Source organism: Theropithecus gelada, chromosome 12 (assembly GCF_003255815.1).
Source record: "Theropithecus gelada isolate Dixy chromosome 12, Tgel_1.0, whole genome shotgun sequence".
Lineage (NCBI taxonomy): Eukaryota > Metazoa > Chordata > Mammalia > Primates > Cercopithecidae > Theropithecus > Theropithecus gelada.
In genome coordinates, this window is record NC_037680.1 from 67794362 (window position 1) to 67813218 (window position 18857).

General features: G+C 43.2%; 1 protein-coding gene across 6 annotated transcripts in view; it reads left to right on the top strand.

Moving 5' to 3' along the window:
* The first annotated feature begins 5143 nt into the window (after window positions 1–5143).
* Window positions 5144–18857, top strand: part of MYO1B (myosin IB) — a 181158-nt gene continuing 167444 nt past the window's right edge. For 4 of the 6 annotated variants that reach the window (XM_025404094.1, XM_025404098.1, XM_025404097.1 and 1 more), the window contains exon 1: window positions 5229–5579. The gene's annotated coding sequence lies outside the window, so the exon portion shown is untranslated. The other 2 variants (XM_025404093.1, XM_025404095.1) reach the window with 2 other exon arrangements.

The window sequence follows — 18857 nt, forward strand, 5'->3', positions numbered from 1 at the left end:
CATCGGTCTTTTTACCTTCAAATATTCTTGATGTCATTTATCTATAGTTTGTTAAATACTTAGAATAAGAGTTGTGATTTTACCGCTGAGTCTTGGAGGCTGACAATGCTATAGAAACTTTTTTTTTTTGGTAATAGTTAATCTTAATTTCAAATAATACTTTAAACATGAAGCTCTTATTTTTAAAGCACTCTTTAAATATATTTTAAAAGATTTTCTTTTGTATGAAGCTATTTAAGAAATAGCTAACTCGGTGCTTACTGCATTTAGAGGACTATCCTAAACTAAGAGACATATACTAAAGAAATAATACAGTACACTTGACCCTTGAACAACTTGGGAATTAGGGATGCTGACCCTCCATGCAGTCAAAAATTCATGTATAACTTAAACTTAACTACTAATAGCCTACTGTTGACATATTAGCCTTATTGATAACGTAAATGGTCTATTAACACATATTTTATATTGTATCATATATTGTATTCTTACAAAAAAAAGTAAGTTAGAGAAAAAGGAAATGTTATTAAGAAAATCATAAGAAAGAGAAAATAGATTTGCTATTCATTAAGTGGAAAGTCTTCATCCTCATCCTCTTCACGTTGAGTAGGCTGAGGAGGAGGAAAAGGAGGAGTGGGTCTTGTCTCAGGGGTGGCAGAAGAGGAAGAGCTGGAAGAGGTGGAAAGGAGGCAGGAGAGGAAGCCACACTCAGTGTAAGTTGCCTGCCTCAGCTTCATCATCTCTAAAATGGGATTATGATATAACCTACCTCGTTGGGCTGCTGTGCGGCTTCAAAGAGTTAACACATATGTAGAGCATTTAGAATATTTCCTAGGACAGTCAGCTCTCTAAGACTGATCTTACCTCAGTCCTGGTGTTTTCAAACTGATTGACTAGTTTTATCTAGAGGCCTACTATCTAGTTGGAGAAGTCAAACATCCAGAAGAGGATACATAAAGAGATTTCATGACCTGGGGCAAATTAATAGGTACTGAGAGGATGTGGCATTCAGATGCTACCACAGTAAAGAAAGCAGAATCTAATTCAAGATGATGGTTAGGAATAGGCGAAAACTGAATTTAGTTTGAAAGGATAAGTAATGGCTGGGAATAGTGACCCACACCTGTGATCCTAGTGCTTTGGGAGGGCGAGGCAGGAGGATCACTTGAGGCCAGGGGCTCAAGGCCAGCCTGGGCAACAATAGTGGGACTCCCATCTCTACAAAAAATACAAATAAATTAGTCGGGTATGGTAACATGCACCTGTAGTCCTGGCTGCTGGGAAGGCTGAGGCAGGAGGATTGTGGAGAGGATTGTTTGAGTTCAAGGTTACAGTGAGCTATGATTGTGCCACTGCACTCCAGCCTGGGTGACAGAATGAGATCCTGTCTTTATTTTATTTTATTTTTTTAAAAAAATATAGGTAAAAGGCCGGGCACGGTGGCTCAAGCCTGTAATCCCAGCACTTTGGGAGGCCGAGACGGGCGGATCACAAGGTCAGGAGATCGAGACCATCCTGGTTAACACGGTGAAACCCCGTCTCTACTAAAAAATACAAAAAACTAGCCAGCCGGGGTGGCGGACGCCTGTAGTCCCAGCTACTCGGGAGGCGGAGGCAGGAGAATGGCCTGAACCCGGGAGGCGGAGCTTGCAGTGAGCTGAGATCCGGCCACTGCACTCCAGCCTGGGTGACAGCGCGAGACTCCGTCTCAAAAAAAAAAAAAAAATATATATAGGTAAAGCAGGTGAAAACTGTTTGGGTGGGTATGTGAGAGAGAAAATACGGCAAAAACAAAGACTGAGAATTTTAAAGACAGAGAGTCTTTAACACATGATGTAAAATAACTAAGGACAGACAGTATGAATCTCTGGCCAAAACTGTAAACTTAGTAGAACAAAGACAGAGCCAGTGAGAAAATCTAAAAGTGTGACTTCCAGTCCACTTTTATGTTTGCTACATCAAAATGAGGCAGAGGCAGGTCATATGGTTCTTTTGTCAGTCTTCTTCTCAATGTTGAACTCCTTTTAATTTTCTTGAAAGGGCTCAAGTAAAAGCAACTAAGAAAAAATAAGTCTTACATGCCTAGTGGTAATTCTCTTCCTGGGACACACTGAGATATGCTTTTAATTCTACATTTTCCACAAGGATGGCAAGATTTCAATTGAATGAATTTAAATTGTTGCATCTTTCCATTGAGGCAAAGCACACTTCTTGTATTCTTTTACTGCATTCATATAATTTGATAATTTATGTTTTTCACCCTAAATCTCAATAACAGTTTTCTACCTTTTCTTTCTTTCTGTTTCCTCCAAATAGATTGAGGAGAAAGTAAAAAATGCCTTTGTAATTGATGGATTTTTTTAATCTATTCTTTGTTTTTTTTTTTTTTTTTGAGGTGGAGTCTCGCTTTGTCACCCAGGCTGGAGTACAGTGGCGCAACCTTGGCTCACTGTAACCTCTGCCTCCCGGGTTCAAGTGATTCTTCTGCCTCAGCCTCCCAAGTAGCTGGGACTACAGGAGCATGCCATTACGCCTGGCTAATTTGTGTATGTTTAGTAGAGATGGGGTTTCACCATATTGGCCAGGCTGGTCTCGAACTCCTGACCTTGTGATCCACCTGCCACGGCCTCCCAAAATGCTGGGATTACAGGTGTGAGCCACTGAGCCCAGCCTGTTACCTATTCTTGACAATTGTGAGAATAACTTTAATCTGCTTTTTATAATTTCAAAAGTTGCTGATTGATTGGTTTTTGAAAAAAATGGCCAGGAAGGTAAAAGTGTTTTAAAACCTCATGGTATGTCTTCAGAAGCTTGGGTTTTGAGATTTATGAAAACTAGGTAAACAGTATTTTTAAAAGAGAGGCATGGTTTTTCTCTAGAAATATTTTTAGCTAATAACTTGGTTCATTTTCTTAGTGTTTATTAGGATGTGTTCTACAGTTTCTATTATTTTCTTTTTAGAACTTGCTAAAAACAGAGAGAAAGTCTTAATTGTCCCCACTATGCTAGGTCCCTCTAGAGTCAAAACTGTTCTGACATAATTCTGTCCTATCCCTTTCTTGAGTCAGGAGTTTCAAAACTTTCGTTCTGGCAGCTAGCTCTTTCAATAGACCTACTCAGCACATAGTTGTCTCAAACCTACTTTTTCTAAAATCTGGCCACATCCCAAGATCAAAAGTTTATAGAATTTCCCCACTCTTCAATTTGTTTACATTTTATATTCATGAACCTGCCATCTGCATTTCCGCTATTTTTGAAAAGCTGAACTGGACAGTAGAGGTCAGAAGTTCCATGAACTGTCAAACTGCTATAAGCAGTCACTTCAGAACCTAAACTCAGACAAGCAAAATGGAGAAGTGAGTCTAACACACATCACCAGGTAGCAGGTTCATATGTTGTCTGTTGTGAAGGCTGGGATCTCCAGGGTTTTCATCATGCTAGGTTATCAAGGTCTGAGGTAGTGTGCTTGATAGTTTGTGGTGAAGACTATAGAGTCAGATTTTCTAGGTTCAAATTCCACCTCTGTCACTGTTCTAGGTGTCTATCGCTATGCAACCACCACCCAGATGACAATCTTTTATTATTATCACTTACGTTCCCGGGGCCTGACTTGGCTCAGCTAGGTTTTCTCTCTAGGTCTCTCAGGCAGCGTGGTCAGTCAGAGTTCTTTCAAAAGCTCGCCAACTCACATGCCTGGTATAAGTTGTACTGGCAGTAGACTGGGTCCTCGGCTGGCACCATCAGCCCAAACACCTACACATGGGCTTCCCTGTGGCTTGAGCTTCCTCACAATATGGCAGCTGGGTTCCAAAGGTGAGTGTCCCAAGGGAGAGCCAGGTGAAAACTTTGTCTCCTTTTATGACCTAGGTTTGGAAGTCACATAGCATCACATCTGCTGTATTCTATTTGTTACAATCAAATCACTAAGTCCAGACCATATTCAAAAGGAGGGCAATTAATATCCATTCTCTAATGGGAGTCTTCAAACCACCATAGCCATGTATTCCCTGAAGACCTCTCTGTCCTTGGCTTTGCTGGTCTGTAAAACAAGGATAATGAGAGAAACTTACCTCACAAAGTTTTTGTGAGGATTAAACAAAGAACAGTCCCTGGTACCCAGTATGTGTTAGTTTAGGACATTATCGCACCACCTGTACATCTGAAGTGATGCTGATGGTGACATCTAATGACGGGGCAGTTCCCAGCAGATACAGTCTGTGAAGGTCCCACCTTTCCAAACTCTACTAGTGGCATTTAACAAATCCCAGCGCCTGTGGTTCTCATGCCAGTGGGAACAGTTACTATATATGGTCTGAATTCTTTAGTCCACCTCACTTTAGTGACAGTTTCCAGATACAGGTCAGTCCATTTAAAACTGTCCCATTTATGGCAATTTATTTCATTACAGGATAAAGTAGTTAGAACCATGAGTAATAATTACTGTGTCTACAGTGCTTTTAACACCTCACTCAAGTAATCCTCACCTCACCCAGTGAGTAAGTTTGAATGCGCACCCTTCCCTGTGCGGAGATGAAGAAACCAGGACCTGGGTCAAGAGGATTGTTCTAAATTCTCCAATGAGGCAATAGGGCTTGAGTGAGAAGGTGTGTGTGTGTGGGGTGTCCCGATTCTGTGGCCCCTACATGCCTGTATGATATACCCCATCACTGATCATTACTCAGGGCCAGTTAATACACTCTATTCAAATATGTATGGATATTTCAAATTTCTTTTAAACTCTCTCTCATTTATCTATAACATAAAGAATTGGCCAGTAGCTATTACCCACAATGTGAGATCAAGTAATTTAAAAGATACTAAAAGCCTTGTAAATGAAGAAACACCACTCAGTATTCTTTTTTCTTTTTCTGTGAAATTAATATTTTCTGATATTCTTGGCATCCAAACATTTTCATCTTGGGGAGGAGGAAAAATTGAGACTTACTTCCACTCTTTGCCGGAATGTGCCCCCAGGCTGGCTTCGAGTTGTCAAACGTTGTATTTCTCATTTTATGTCAATAAGTCTGGAAGAAAAAAGGTAGAAAGACTGCCTTCCGTGGGGGGCGCGACGGTCGCCCTTCCTTCCCTCAAGCCTCGTCCCATCCAGGCTCACCCCCTGTGCAGAGGGTCGGGCCGCAAACCCGCAAGGCGCGGAGGCCGCCACGACGCTCACCGGGGGGCGCTGTGAAGCCGGCACCGGGCGGCCGGAGGTGAGTCGGCTCGGAGGCGGTGGCTCCTGTTCCTGCCCGCGCGCCGAGGGGCGAATCCCAGGCAGCGAGGTCGTCGCCCCCGCCCCTCGGCCGGCCCCTCCGCCAGCGGGCTAGAGGGGAGTGGCCGGGCTCCTCCCGCCGCCGCTGAGCACTCCGCAGCCGGGTGCGCACGGGAGTCTCAACCGCGGCGCGTGGAGGCAGTGCCTGAGCGCGGGGCGCGCAGTCGGCCAGCAGCCGCGGGACAGCCTTGGCCGAACAGCCGCGTCGGGAGCCCCGCAGCCCAGGGTAGGGCCCGCGTCCCGGAGCGCCACCGGAGAGCGAGGACGACGTGGAGGCGGAGTGGCGCCCGGTGAGGTAGCGCCAAGCAAGGTAGCGCGAGCGCTTTCTCTCTCCCCTGCCCTTCTCTCTGCGTCCGGCCGCGGCCCCCGAGGCGCACGCCCCGCGCCTTTGTGCCCGCGGTCCCTGGCCCGGTCCCCCCCTGCGGGCGGGGGTCAGCGGGTTCTGCCGCTGTCTCGGGGGAGGCGGCGCTGCGGCGGGAACCGCGCACGCTGTAGGTCGCGGAGGGTGGTCGTGGCTCTGCAGTGGCTTCGGGGGTGGCGGGAGGGAAGAAGGGCTTGTAAACTAAGTTGCTCGCTCTTTGCCACATGCCTCTCGTACCTGTGGGGAGAGTCGAATCTTGGCTGTCCTCGTGTTCACCCACAGCCCCTCCATCCCTGTGGCCCACAGCTGTTTCCTGGCTTCCTGGAAAGACACGGTGTGGCTTCCTCCGGGCAGGAAAGCGGAGGGAGAACAATGGGGCGTCCTGGGGAGTGGGGTTCAGGTGCGGTGTGCCCCGGCGGCGGCGGGGGAGGAGGGGCCCGGGACGCTGTGGGCCTCCCTGCGCGTGCAGCTGCGCTCGCCTCCTTTGTTCCGCCGCAGCGGAGGGGGTTGCCCTGGGTCTCGTTTCCTGCCCGGGATGGGATTGATTCACGGTCCCAGAGAGGGAAGGAGAAGGGGGCGGGGCTGGAATGGAAAGCAGATTAGAGACGGGAGCCACGAAGGGTGCTGGGACCGGGAAGAGACTTGGGGAGAGGGTTGGGAGAGGGTGATGAGAGCGCGCTGGAGAGGTAATTGCAAACACACAACATTTTGTTCAAGGGCCCTGTGAGTTTCTGGAGCTCATTTGTAGCGCTCTGTTCAGGCTTCGGCCCAACGTTTGTTGCTGCAACAAGTTGTGTGCTTCTTGAGTTTCTAGGCGCTCCCAATGTTAGATTGCTCAAAGCAACTCTTGTTAATTACAGTGAAAGAAGCCCTCCCCCCCCCCCTTTTTTTTGAGAATTGAAAAAATTTTGCTATGAACTATTATGGTGTGTATGTGTGTGCCTCTGGGTCTGTGTGTGTAACTAGTGGATATTGGCTGGAATGGGTAGGAGACAAATTTTATAGAATCAATTTTGATATAATTTTTTTTAATAGTATAATATAGTACAACAGTTTTCTAGGACTATTTGAGGGCAGAAACCACCAGAAAATTAGACATTGCTATAAATGAATCAGACTATGTAACACAATTGAAAAACACTTTTACAGTCTGTCCCAGAAAACACACCACACGCACCAGCGTTTGGGGTTTGAACTGAGGAGCCCTGGCATTCAAGTGTTCTGTGCTTTCACTCTCTGTGTGAGGATCATTTAGAGGTGGTAGAATTAAACGTAATATGTCAGACATTTGTTAAGCGACCCTTTCCTAGATTGGAATCGAGAATCCCCAAAGGATTGGCTGACGTGGGGAGGAAGCTATGGGGGATTGAATGATGTGTGTTTTTTGAATGGGATATTCCAAGCAAAACTGTTTTGGGAGGAGGCTGACATTTCCAGGCATTCATGGTTTGTACCTATGGGACACTGGTGGAAGGATTCCCAAAGTCGGACTGAAGGTTAGAATTACTGTGGTGATAATTTAGGAGACATTCTGTTGTAGTAGTCTGGCTGCAGACAGGATTGGGAAGTGGCCCAGAGCTGCCTCTTTGACAAGCTGAGGGTCCGCCATTAAATCACCCCTTTGGCCATTTATTTTGAGATGAACCGAGTTTGAAAGCCTCTTAACCTAAGAAGGCGAATTAGGAGCTTGCTGTGGGGGGAAAAAATGTCTCCTGCCCACTAAATGCTAATGGGAAAGAGCTGTGTAAGCTACTGCTGAGGGTTTGTCTTTTTCGTGGGGGATGTGGTCAAATTTTCAGGCCAGGCTGAAAAGCACTGGGACTTGTCCTCAGGAGCCATTATGATGTGAAGTTGAAGTGGGATGGTGTCCAACTGTCAAGCTGTTTGTCATTAGAACTAACACACTGCCTGGCAAAACGTTGTGCTGGGGCAGCTAACAGAGGGAGACTTGTTTTGTTGTTGTCTTACCATTTTGGACTTTTCACTTATGCTGTGAATTGTTTCATAAAATACAACACAATTGAATTCCTCTCAAGTACTCATTGTTCTATACATTAACAAAATGTAAAGCATCTGAACACTGCCACTACTGGAGATGCGGACAGACAGCAGAATCCTAAGTGGCTGGTCTCTGGTCTCTGGCCTCTGGCCATTCTGGTGGATGCCTGATTGTGTGATAAGGCTGGCAACAGGCTGTACCCCCTTCCCAGGATGAATCATCACTTTGTCAAGCCTGGAGTTAAAAACTAACTTTCCCTGATCGCTGCACAGTTATGCAAAGCAAGGAGGAACGTCTGACATCATGGGGAAGAAGAGGGAGTGACGTGAGTGGGTGGTGTTTGGCTAAGAAGAGATCTCCAGCATGTAGCATCCATGTTTTTAGCATTTGTCCTCCTTTGGGTAAGATTGTCGTCTCATCTATCTCCCTTCTACTGTTTTCAATAGCTGAACATTTGGATTTCTTGTTTTGTTTTGTTTTGAGACGGAGTCGCGCTCTGTCGCCCAGGCTGGAGTGCAGTGGCGCAATCTCAGCCCACTGCAAGCTCCGCCTCCCGGGTTCATGCCATTCTCCTGCCTCAGCCTTCCAAGTAACTGGGACTACAGGCGCCCGCCACCTCGCCCGGCTAATTTTTTGTATTTTTAGTAGAGACGGGGTTTCACTGTGTTAGCCAGGATGGTCTTGATCTCCTGACCTCGTGATCTGCCCTCCTCGGCCTCCCAAAGTGCTGGGATTACAGGCGTGAGCCACTGCGCCTGGCCGAACATTTGAATTTTAATTAGCCTAACAATAATTAGAGCTATCATTTAATATGTGTTCATTATGTGCCAAGAATTTTACATACATTTACTATATTCATCATCACAACAACTTGATAAAGTGGGTGTTATCTCCATTTTCCAGTGGAAACTGAGGCCTGGAGGAGTTAAGTAACTTGCCCCTTACACCGTACAGAAGCTCCTAGATTTACAATGGGGTTATGTCCTGATAAACCCATCATAAGTTGAAAATATTGTAAGTTGAAAATTCACCTAATGTACCGAACCTTTAATGTGTCCGGAACAGTTACATTAGCCTACAGGTGGGCAAAGTCATCTGGTAACACGGTCCACTGTAAAGTATTGGTTGTTCATCCTTGTGGCTGTGTGGCTGACTGGGAGCTGCGGCTCACTGCCACTGCCCAGCATTGCGATAGGGTATCATACTGCATATGGCTAGCCCCAGAAAACATCACAATTCAAAATTCTAAGTACGATTTCCACTGAATGCCTATCATTTTTGCACCGTTGTAGAGTCAAAAAATCCTAAGTTGAACCATTTTAAATTGAGGACCATCTGTGCTTGTGTAGCTAACTAGAAAGTGGTGGAAGTGCGATTTGGAATTCCAAAGTCCATACTCTTTAGGTATATACTGTATGCTATGATATGTGTTAATAATAGGAATAACAAGTTTGATTATCTAGTTGATTAGCCCTTGGCAGATTTCAAATTACTTTCACATCTATTACTGATTCTTCCAAAAACCACTGTGAGATAGGTTTGGAAGGCCAGGTTAGGACATTACAACTCTTAGAACTGTATTGCTAAAGAGCTGTATGTTATGGCCTGTGTGAATAAGCTGTAAGTGAATGAAACTTTATTTTTAAAAAGTTAGGCTGCCAACATTTAAAAATAAGTTCTTTTTTCCAAACATTAAACGTGGTAGAACACAGTAGATCTTATATTGCATTCAAGGCTTTTATGTTTATTGAAATCCATTTTAAGCTCTTTTTATCTTACAGCCTTTAATAGAACATTGCACTTTGCTTCTTAACTGAGACCCAATGCCAGAGTGTCTTTTTAAGAAGAGAAATAAGGAGGGAAGGAATGTGCTTATAAAGAGGAAGTGGGACATCAGAATTGGAAACACTCGCAGCAGCAGGCCGTAGATTTTTCTCAGCACATGCTTTTTGTCCTGGCAGTAGCCTTTTACAGAAGACATTCTTCCTTAGGGAAGTGTCAAGGGTCTTTCTGTACAATATCCTCTGAGATCATCAACGTTCTGAGCTCTGTGGGAACACATATTCTGCATGATTTTTGTGCTCATCCCTTCCCCACAGGGGAAGTAAACTAGTTTAGGCATCTGCATGAAAAGGGAATAGCAGTGGTGTCTGTCCTTAGGGTGGCACTGACAGTGGCACTGGGCAGGAGGTACCAGACCTTGACACCAAGTACAGGAGCAGAATGGAGTTTAACACTTGGCATCATGGATTGTTTGTGGATTCCTCAGAATGCTCCTGGGCAAATGGAAAAGTCAATATTGGGTTTTTTGTTTTGTTTTGTTTTGTTTCTAAGATAAGAATTTGAAGACTGGAAGTTCTGCCTTGTTTATTTCAAGCTAGGACACCATTTGGGGTCTTCTCAGGTTTTGTGGTATAGGTGACAGTAACTTTAGTCTCCTCGGGCAATGAAATTCTCCTCCACTGGCTGTTTTAGACGTTTGCCTCTGGAGGAGAGGCAGACACATGGTTTGCTAAACTCTAGCAGGTGACCACCTTCCAACTTCCCGTGAGCAGCATAGAGGAGGAAAAAGGATGTTTCCCAGCATTACACTCTTACAGCCTTTGGTAGGTCTTTGCAGTTCTCAGCCTCTTCTTCATCAGTTCATATTTTATTAAGCACACAGGTCATGCAAGGCAATGCATTAGACACATTTTAAAAGGAAGAAAGGAAATCCGTTGTGCCTTCAGGGACGTTTTAGCAGGGCAGGGGGATGCATTCCAAGAGTGGATGTTGGTGAAATGAAAATGGCTATGACAGCTGTAGTGACCAAGGCCAGGGGAACACTTGCTTTTGAGACAAAAGCTGGGAACAAACAGAAGGAAGAGAACTGAACACAGGTGCCAGCTTCTTCTCCGACTTAGGTTTTATTTCCTCCAGCCTCCTATGATGTGAAAGGGTTCAGGTTCAGAACCCTGACTGAGGTCCAAAAAAATGATATATAAACTACCATTCAATGGGAGAAGGTTTGAATAACAGTGTCTTCCCTGGTGCATGGCAGGTCCTTGGTACCTCTGCCAACCCTCTTCTCTGCACACCTGCCAGCATCCCTTCCTCATCCTGTGTTCAACGTGGCTGTCAACTAAGGCTGTTAATAGACTTCAGTCATATTTGCATTTTAAAAGGCTCTTGTGGACCAGACATGCCAAGTCTCCAAAGAATGAATCATTCATAATGAGTTATATGATATAACTCATGCTACTGTTTTTTAAGTATTGGGTGCTTGCTTTGTGCTAGGCCTCATGCTGGGTACTTTCTGTAGGTTGATTTCCTTCTCATCACTGTCCTTTAGTAGGAGATATTTGTAGATGAGGGAATTGAGTCACTAGCCCAGAGATCAAGCCTCAGAGACCACTTGCTTCCCAGAACAACGAAGTGCCACCAGGTAGGGTGTACTGTGAAGCTTTGAATGAGTACTGTGAAGCTTTGGGCAAATACTTTGGTTCTATGGGTGAGTACGTTGATGCTTTGGTCACTTGTAAGGAGTTCGTTTTAAGGAGTTAGAGGGAGAGCCCACCTATTGTCCCTCTCCTTCCTGGCTACTTTCCTTTGTCACTTGGAGTCAGGGTTCCTGCAGGTGTCCTTGGCTGGTCCAAAGCTAGGAGAATTGATTGAACTGCTTCTCAGTTTGTCCTTTTCTGAGGGCTTTGGCTTCTCAGTCCTGTGTCATTCTCCTTCCTCAACTGAGGGAGACAAGATTCAGCCTGCTAGTGAGAGACTGAATAGCCGGTCCCTTTTCTTACCCCCTCGCTGGCCATGCCTTTATCTTCAGGAATAGATTGTCATCTGGGAGTTTCAGGGAGTTTGACTGATCTCTGGTCTCCAGTCTGCCTGCGAGCAGCATGCCACAGGGCATCCAGTCTTGGAGCTCAGATCTTTGATGTGTGAGAATGAAGCGGTGTGGATGCCGTTGCAGAGCTGGGTTTCGGGAGGAGAGTTGGTGTGGAATTTGTATTCTCCCAAGATAGGCAGTTTTAGAAATAGCAGAAAAGTAAAAATGGACATTCTTCTTTTGCTTATCAGTTAAGCACCTGATAAGTTTCTGAAAACGCGAGGGGCCTGTCTTTCCTTGATAACTTAAGAGAGGCTTAAGAGAAAACCAAATCTCTGCCTTCCGGGGACTTTCAGTCCAATTCTTCCTGGACTCAAGATGCTTTAAGATTGCACAGATGGCTTAATTTTCTTGTGTTAAAATGAAAATGTAGTAATGTAGTTCAGAATTGTACATTACAGGTTTTTAAATTTGTTTAAAAAAAGAATGCAATGTCTTTAAAGATTTTTTAGAAAATTGAATTGAAAGGACAGTGGAACAGATTATTAGTTATTGACGTTATAGTACATATACACGTCATTTGCCTACTTAATTTTCACTGGTTACATGAAAGCATTTTCACACTGCAACTACAACAACAAAGCTCCCCCAAAATACACAAAGAACCTTAATTGCAAGATTCCTGCTGGTGCCACTTACATTTTCCAGTGTACACCTTCTCTCTCCTCCATCGTTGCTGCTTTGCTTTAAATTTTATGTTAGATCCTGAGTGCTATTTGTGATGTTCGGATTGCAAATATACTAGCTTCCTAACTGATCATTTTTTCCCTTCAAAGTACTTCAGAGTGATTGGTCACTGTTTTATTCATTTTAGACCCATAGTCTAAATGCTTTAAGGAAAGGCTTAATTTTCATAGACATTGGGCCTATGCCAATTTGCGTGGCTTGTTATTTTTGTGGTCCTCATATAATCTGCTAATAGTCATAATAGGTAGATCACAGTTTTGAGCTACCCCTGATATAGTGAGCTATTTATGAAAAAGTTCTCACTTGCCTGAAATTTTCAAAGTGTTGAGAGCTATTCATAAAAATATATGAACTGCCACATTGGTCAGGTTCAGGGCTTATTTGCTGTAGTATTCTGCAGGTATTCTGTGACATTCAGGGAGGAAAATAGAGTTAGACGCCTGATGTCAGCTTTATAAAGGTTCATAGATGTCTCTTGAGTGGCTGTAATTGCATGATCTCTTAAAAACCTCTCATCCATTTACTGAAATTCATCTTGAATTGTTTATTTTTATCCTACGTTCACACATTTCACACTTTAAAGATAGAACTTGATTATGTTGGTATTTTTATTTCAAATTTTCAATTTTTGGAATGGCAGAAAGTTGCTATTGAAAAGTGTCTTAAAGGTCACCACTGTAACTCCTTCATTGTACTTGAGACTTGCTCACCTCCGAAAGTTCACAGGGGACAGATCTGAGAAACTGACTCCAAGTCTTAACCTCTTGCTTAGTTTTCTTTCTAGGGAGATATCTGTCTCTCCAAACCTGTCGAAGTCCAAATTTATTACCTCTTACATAATACTTGGTCCCCTGTGGACTTCACTGTTTTTGCTAATAGCCTTTTCATCACCATCTTGACTTTGGATTCTAGAACATCACCTACTTCCTCATTTTCTGTGACCCTTACATTCCTCCTGTCAGTCACTATGTCTGATTTATTGTTCCCTGCTATCTTGGCCCTTTGCAAATCCTCAAGCCCTCATTCTGGTTCAGACCTTTAAAAGGCTGAGTTACTAGGGTATAGTGTTACCCAAAGTGAGTTGTTCCGTAAAAAATTAGTAAGTTGGAAAAAAAAAAAAAACCCACCCATAAAGTTGATAGATGTTCCTGTAAAAGGGGATCCTTGGCCAGGTACACGTTAGAATAGTTGGTTAAGTTTCTTTGTAGAAAGACTTCTCATGGCCTTCATTCGTGACTGTGTACTATGAATTCCCAAAAGAAAGATATAATATTCACATGTCCCAACTTATGTCACCATTGTACCATGTTTTGGGGGGATCATTTTGTAGATAACACTGCCGTGGTCACTTCACTGTACCTTTTTAGGTTCTGTCACTGCCTGGCCTACTGTGGGAAAGTACATTCCATGTGAGCCGTACTTGGTTCACTCTCAACTGTGTCTTGTGCTTTTACCTTGTTGTTCTGGGTCATTCCTTCCCCCGAGAAGCTCCTCTCCCCTATCACATTGACACATCTTTCTGTGCCCAGCTTTGTGCCCATCTTCTCTGTCAGTTTTCCTAGACTCAGGATGCCCTTGTTGTTCTTCTGAACTTACAACACTTACTGTTTCACAACTAAAAAAAAAAAAAAAAAAAGAAGAAAATACTTGAAGCACAATGAAATGTTGAAAGTAACTTACACATTCATACAGTTAAATTGTTGGAATTCCCACAAAATTCCATTTTCCATATTTGCGTCAGTTGGCGCATCACATGCACATCACATTCTCCTCTGCTTCCCCCACAGGTTAGCTTGCACATATGTTCAACAAGCTTGTCACTTGTGGGGCTTTTTTCTTTAATTTTGTGTTATTCAAATTGTGTTGCATTTGAATAGAAATTCAGGAAGAATTGACATCTTTATGGTTTCATGGTTTCCCATCCACAAACCTCATAAGCCTCTTTAATAGGTCTTTTATGTCCTTCAATGAAATTTTATCGTTTTATGTGTAAAACTCTTTCATACCTTTTGTTAGATTCCTGCCAAGGTGCATGAAGCACCATGAAGGTTTCTGTGGTCATTGTGAATGAATTATTTAGTACATTTCTCGTTAGTGTTGCTAGTGTACAAGAAAGGGATTGGTTTTGTATTTGTTTATAAATAGTTCTTGATTGATCAAGTTCACGTCTAAACCTGTGTTTGCTATGGGAGCCTGCAGTTGGGGGGCTTTTCTAATAGAGCACAAAATAACTTAGCCTTTATTGAAAATGTCATAATTCACTTTATTTATTTATTTATTTATTTTGGAGACAGGGTCTGGCTCTGTTGCACAGGCTGGAATGCAGTGGTGTGATCATAGCTCAGTGTGTCCTCAAACTCCTGGATTCAAGTGAGCCTCCCACCTCAGCCTCCCAAGTATCTAGGACTATTGGTATGCGCCTCCATGCCCAACTAATTTTAAAATTTTTTGTAGAGATAATGTCTCATTGGTCCCAGGCTCCTGGCGTCAATCAGTTCTCTTGCCTTGGTCTCCCAAGTTCTGGGATTACAGGTGTGAGCCACCACACCTGGCCTAATTTAAAAATCATATGTAATACTTTTAGAAGTAGGGAAGGGTGACTTTTAGTTATTTAATGTGTTCATTTATTAACTCATCAAATGTTTAGGTGCCTAGTATATTTCAGGCACTGTACTATGTACTGCGTTTTTGTTTCTGTTTTAGAGACAGGGTCTCTCTGTTGCTCAGGCCGGAGTATAGTGGTGTGATCATAGCTCACTGCAGGACCAAACTCCTGGGCACAAGTGATCCTCCTGTCTCCACCTCCCAAGCAGCTAGGACTACAGGCAGCATCTCCACGCCCCACTAATTTTTACATTTTTTTGTGGAGACGGGGTCTTGCTTTGTTACCCAGGCTGGTCTTGATCTGGCCTCAAGTGATCCTCCCTCCTCAGCCTCTTGAAGTGTTAGGATTACAGGTATGGGCCACCACACCTGTCCTGTACTGAGTCTTTAATGTTGAACAAAACAGTGTGGTTTCTGCTCTCATGAATGTGAAGGGAAAGAGACATTGTGGAAATGGACACAGATAAATATATATTCATGAATTGGCATCGATACTGTGAAGGAAAAGGACAGGGGGCTGTGAGAAAGGCGGAGAGAGGGAAAATTAGATTGCAGTACAAGCCTGGCTTAGGAAATAAACATTCACACAGCTGCCTGAAGGATGATTTGGTGTTAGAGAATGAGGAGGATGGAAGAACTTTCTAGGCAGTAAAAAGAGGCTCAGAAGCCCCAAGGTGGGACTCTACTCTGAATGATACAAGGATGGGAATTTTAGTGACTGATGACTTAAATCAAGTTATTAATTCTTAGTAAATTATCATAATAGTGGTATTTAACAGTGTTTTATACACTATTATGACAAAGTGAAGATATTTATTTTTGGTCAGTATTTCCTCGTCCTGCCAAATGAAGCTGCCTAGATTCAGAGAGCTACTTCCATGATGAGGCTTGAATGGGGCCACTGCCCATGCCCCAACCCCCTCTGCATTTTGAGTATTGCCACTGCTGCAGCCTTTGGGTCCTGGCGTCTGCTGGACACAAGTGTCCTGCTCAGCAGTTTCCTGCCGAGCTCTGCACTGATAGGCTGGGTCCTTTTAGGTCGGGTCAGGTCGGAAGAAGACTGCTCTGCCCTTCCTGGGAGGGGTGGTGAACAGGGCCTTCTATGTTTTGTCCAGCGTCTCAGCCTTCACTCTCCCTCCTTCACCGTCTCTTAAACACACACTGAGGGCTCAGACATGACAATGGGATGGGATCCAAGCTGAGTTACACACACCTTATTCTACCTAGAATCCGTGCTCTGTTTGGTCATTGAGGCTTTGCTCTGGGGCAAGCACGACTGAGCTTACATTGAGATGAGTCCTCTCTATAGTGAAAAGCTATGTGGTGCGGTGGTGAAGGGCTGGTCTCTGGAGACAGTACTGGTTTTTGAAACTTGACTCTTCTGCCTGGTAGCCTCCGGACCTTGGCCTTGTAGCTTAAACTGCCTCCTTTTTCTCGTCTGCACAATGTGGGTAATTTTGCAGAGCTGCCTTCTTTGGGTTATAGTAAGGATTAAATGAATCAGCACATGTGCAGTCCCTAGAACAGTGTCAGGCACAGAGCAAGCACTTGGTGTAGATGTTAGTTACTACTTACTGTTCAGCCTTTCCTGCAATGCATTCCTGGGCTTCCTCTTCTCCCACACCAGATATTTAAACCTGTTTGAATCCTAGCAGTGCACATCATTTAGGATTTCGTACAGGGGACTCCTTTGGAAAATACAGGGAGAAACATGGCAAAAAAAAGAAACCAAAACGTTAACAGTGATTGTGTTAGGATAGTAGATTGGGGTGACTTTTACTTTTAACTCTCTATTTTCTAAATCTTCTGTAATCTGGTTACGTTACCTCTGTACCAATAATATAATAAAATTATTTGAAGAAAGAAAAGTCAGGCTGGCAGTCTTCAAGTGGTTTGCTAAAAAGGGACAGGAGAGAGTGAGAAGCCAGGGGTGGGCCTGCTCTAGTGGCATTCACAGGTGAAGGACCTTCCCATTTGTGCTTATAGTTGCAGAAACTAAGTAACGGTATTGAAAAGTCTTTAGCAGAAGTATTCCCAAAAGTTAGAAGATGGGGCTATTCCTTGTGAATCCCCCTTTTCTGTGAATTTTTTTTTGTCTGTCATTATTTTCCCTTTTTGTTTCTTCTGTGCTCCCTTAGTGGGCCTCTTGCCATCTGTCTCTCTTTCATCCGGTCCCCTCTTCCTCCCCCGTCCCCTTGAAAGTCTCTCCTTTTAATCCATCTTCTTTACTTGCCGTCATGCAGAAATGATGCACCCATTTATTTATTTTTATTTATTTTTATTTTTTATTATTATTATACTTTAAGTTCTAGGCTACATGTGCATAATGTGCAGGTTTGTTACATATGTATACTTGTGCCATGTTGCTGTGCTGCACCCATCAACTCGTCAGCACCCATCAACTCGTCATTTATATCAGGTATAACTCCCAATGCAATCCCTCCCCCCTCCCCGCTCCCCATGATAGGCCCCGGTGTGTGATGTTCCCCTTCCCGAGTCCAAGTGATCTCATTGTTCAGTTCCCGCCTATGAGTGAGAACATGCGGTGTTTGGTTTTCTGTTCTTGGATGCACCCATTTATTCAATTCAAAATAAAGCATCAGTTTTATTTTTATTGTCAAAATAGGTAAATATAACTTTTCACTCTCAGAAATCTAAATGAAGTTGCCCTTTACTTACTTACACCTAGAATTAATTGATTAGTTAATTTATTTGCTGACAAATTAACGAACTCTGGGGGTCTGTGGCCTCCTAAAAGCACTAGAAATCTTGGAAGATTGGGTGGCTGCAAGGAAGGGAAGATTGAGGGGATGTTGAAGTTAAATTTTTCCTCTTTGCCTATTTTGCCTAGGGTTATCTGTGTTGCTGCCATTTTGGTATGTGTCAGAATTTTTGAAGTTTTCCAACAGAATTCTGGAAAATTACCAAAATACAGTTTTACAAAGAAACCATGCCAAATCTGACAAATTTCTTCAAAACCCCATTGATTTTAATCACTGAAAAGTTCAGCGAACTTTCCAGCTTTTCTTTCGTGCTGCTCTTTTGATGTAATTGTGGGTGGAGAAATGGACTTTCCTGCAAAGTGTGTTTATCTACAGGAATTTGTTCTTAGCAGTGGTGTTTTATAAGTATCTTAAAAATAATGCTGACATAGATTTGAAAGAAGGTAGTGGGTTACAGTAATGTTACCTGGTATCAGCTGCAGAGCTGTTTACATGAGGAATATTGCTAATTTAATGATGCTGCATAGTTGAGTATAAAATCTAGTTGAGGGTATTTAAATAAACGGAAGTAAGGTGATGCCTTTCTGTACCTTATTCCACAATTTAGGTTTTTTATCTCCAGTGACAAATGCCTAATTTGAATATATCATAAATATTTATGATAGTTCTTTTTCTGCTTTAAGGAAGTCTGGGACAATTACAGTAAAATCTAGTTTTATAGAATGTGTGTAGCTAGACTTTAGCATTGGTTTTTCAAAAAAAGACATCATAGGAAATTTTAAAATTAGAAACAGTATATGTATCGCTTAATGATGGATATACATTCTGTGAAGTGTGTCGTCAGGTGATTTTGTCGTTGTGCAAACACCACAAAGTGGACTTACACGAACTTAGATGGGACAGATAGCCGTATGCAGGTATAGCCAACATACGTATACAGGTACAGCCAACACAAGTATAGCCAATTGCTCCTAGTCTACAAACCTGTACAGTGTGTTACCGTACTGAATATTATAGGCAATTATAACACAGGTAGTATTTGTGTATCTAAACAAAGAGAGGGAATAGTAAAGATGTGATATAAAAGATAAAAAATGTTGTACCTCTCTAGGGCACTTATGAATAGAGCTTGCAAGACTAGAAGTTGCTCTGGGAGAGTCAGTGAGTGATGGGTGAATGTGAGGGTCTAGGACATTACTGTACACCAGTGTAGACTTTATAAACACTGTACACTTAGGCTACCCTAAATTTATAAAACCACAAAGTAACTGCATCGTGATGTCACTAGGCGATAGGAATTTTTCAACGGCATTTTGATCTTATGGGACCACCATTATATGTGT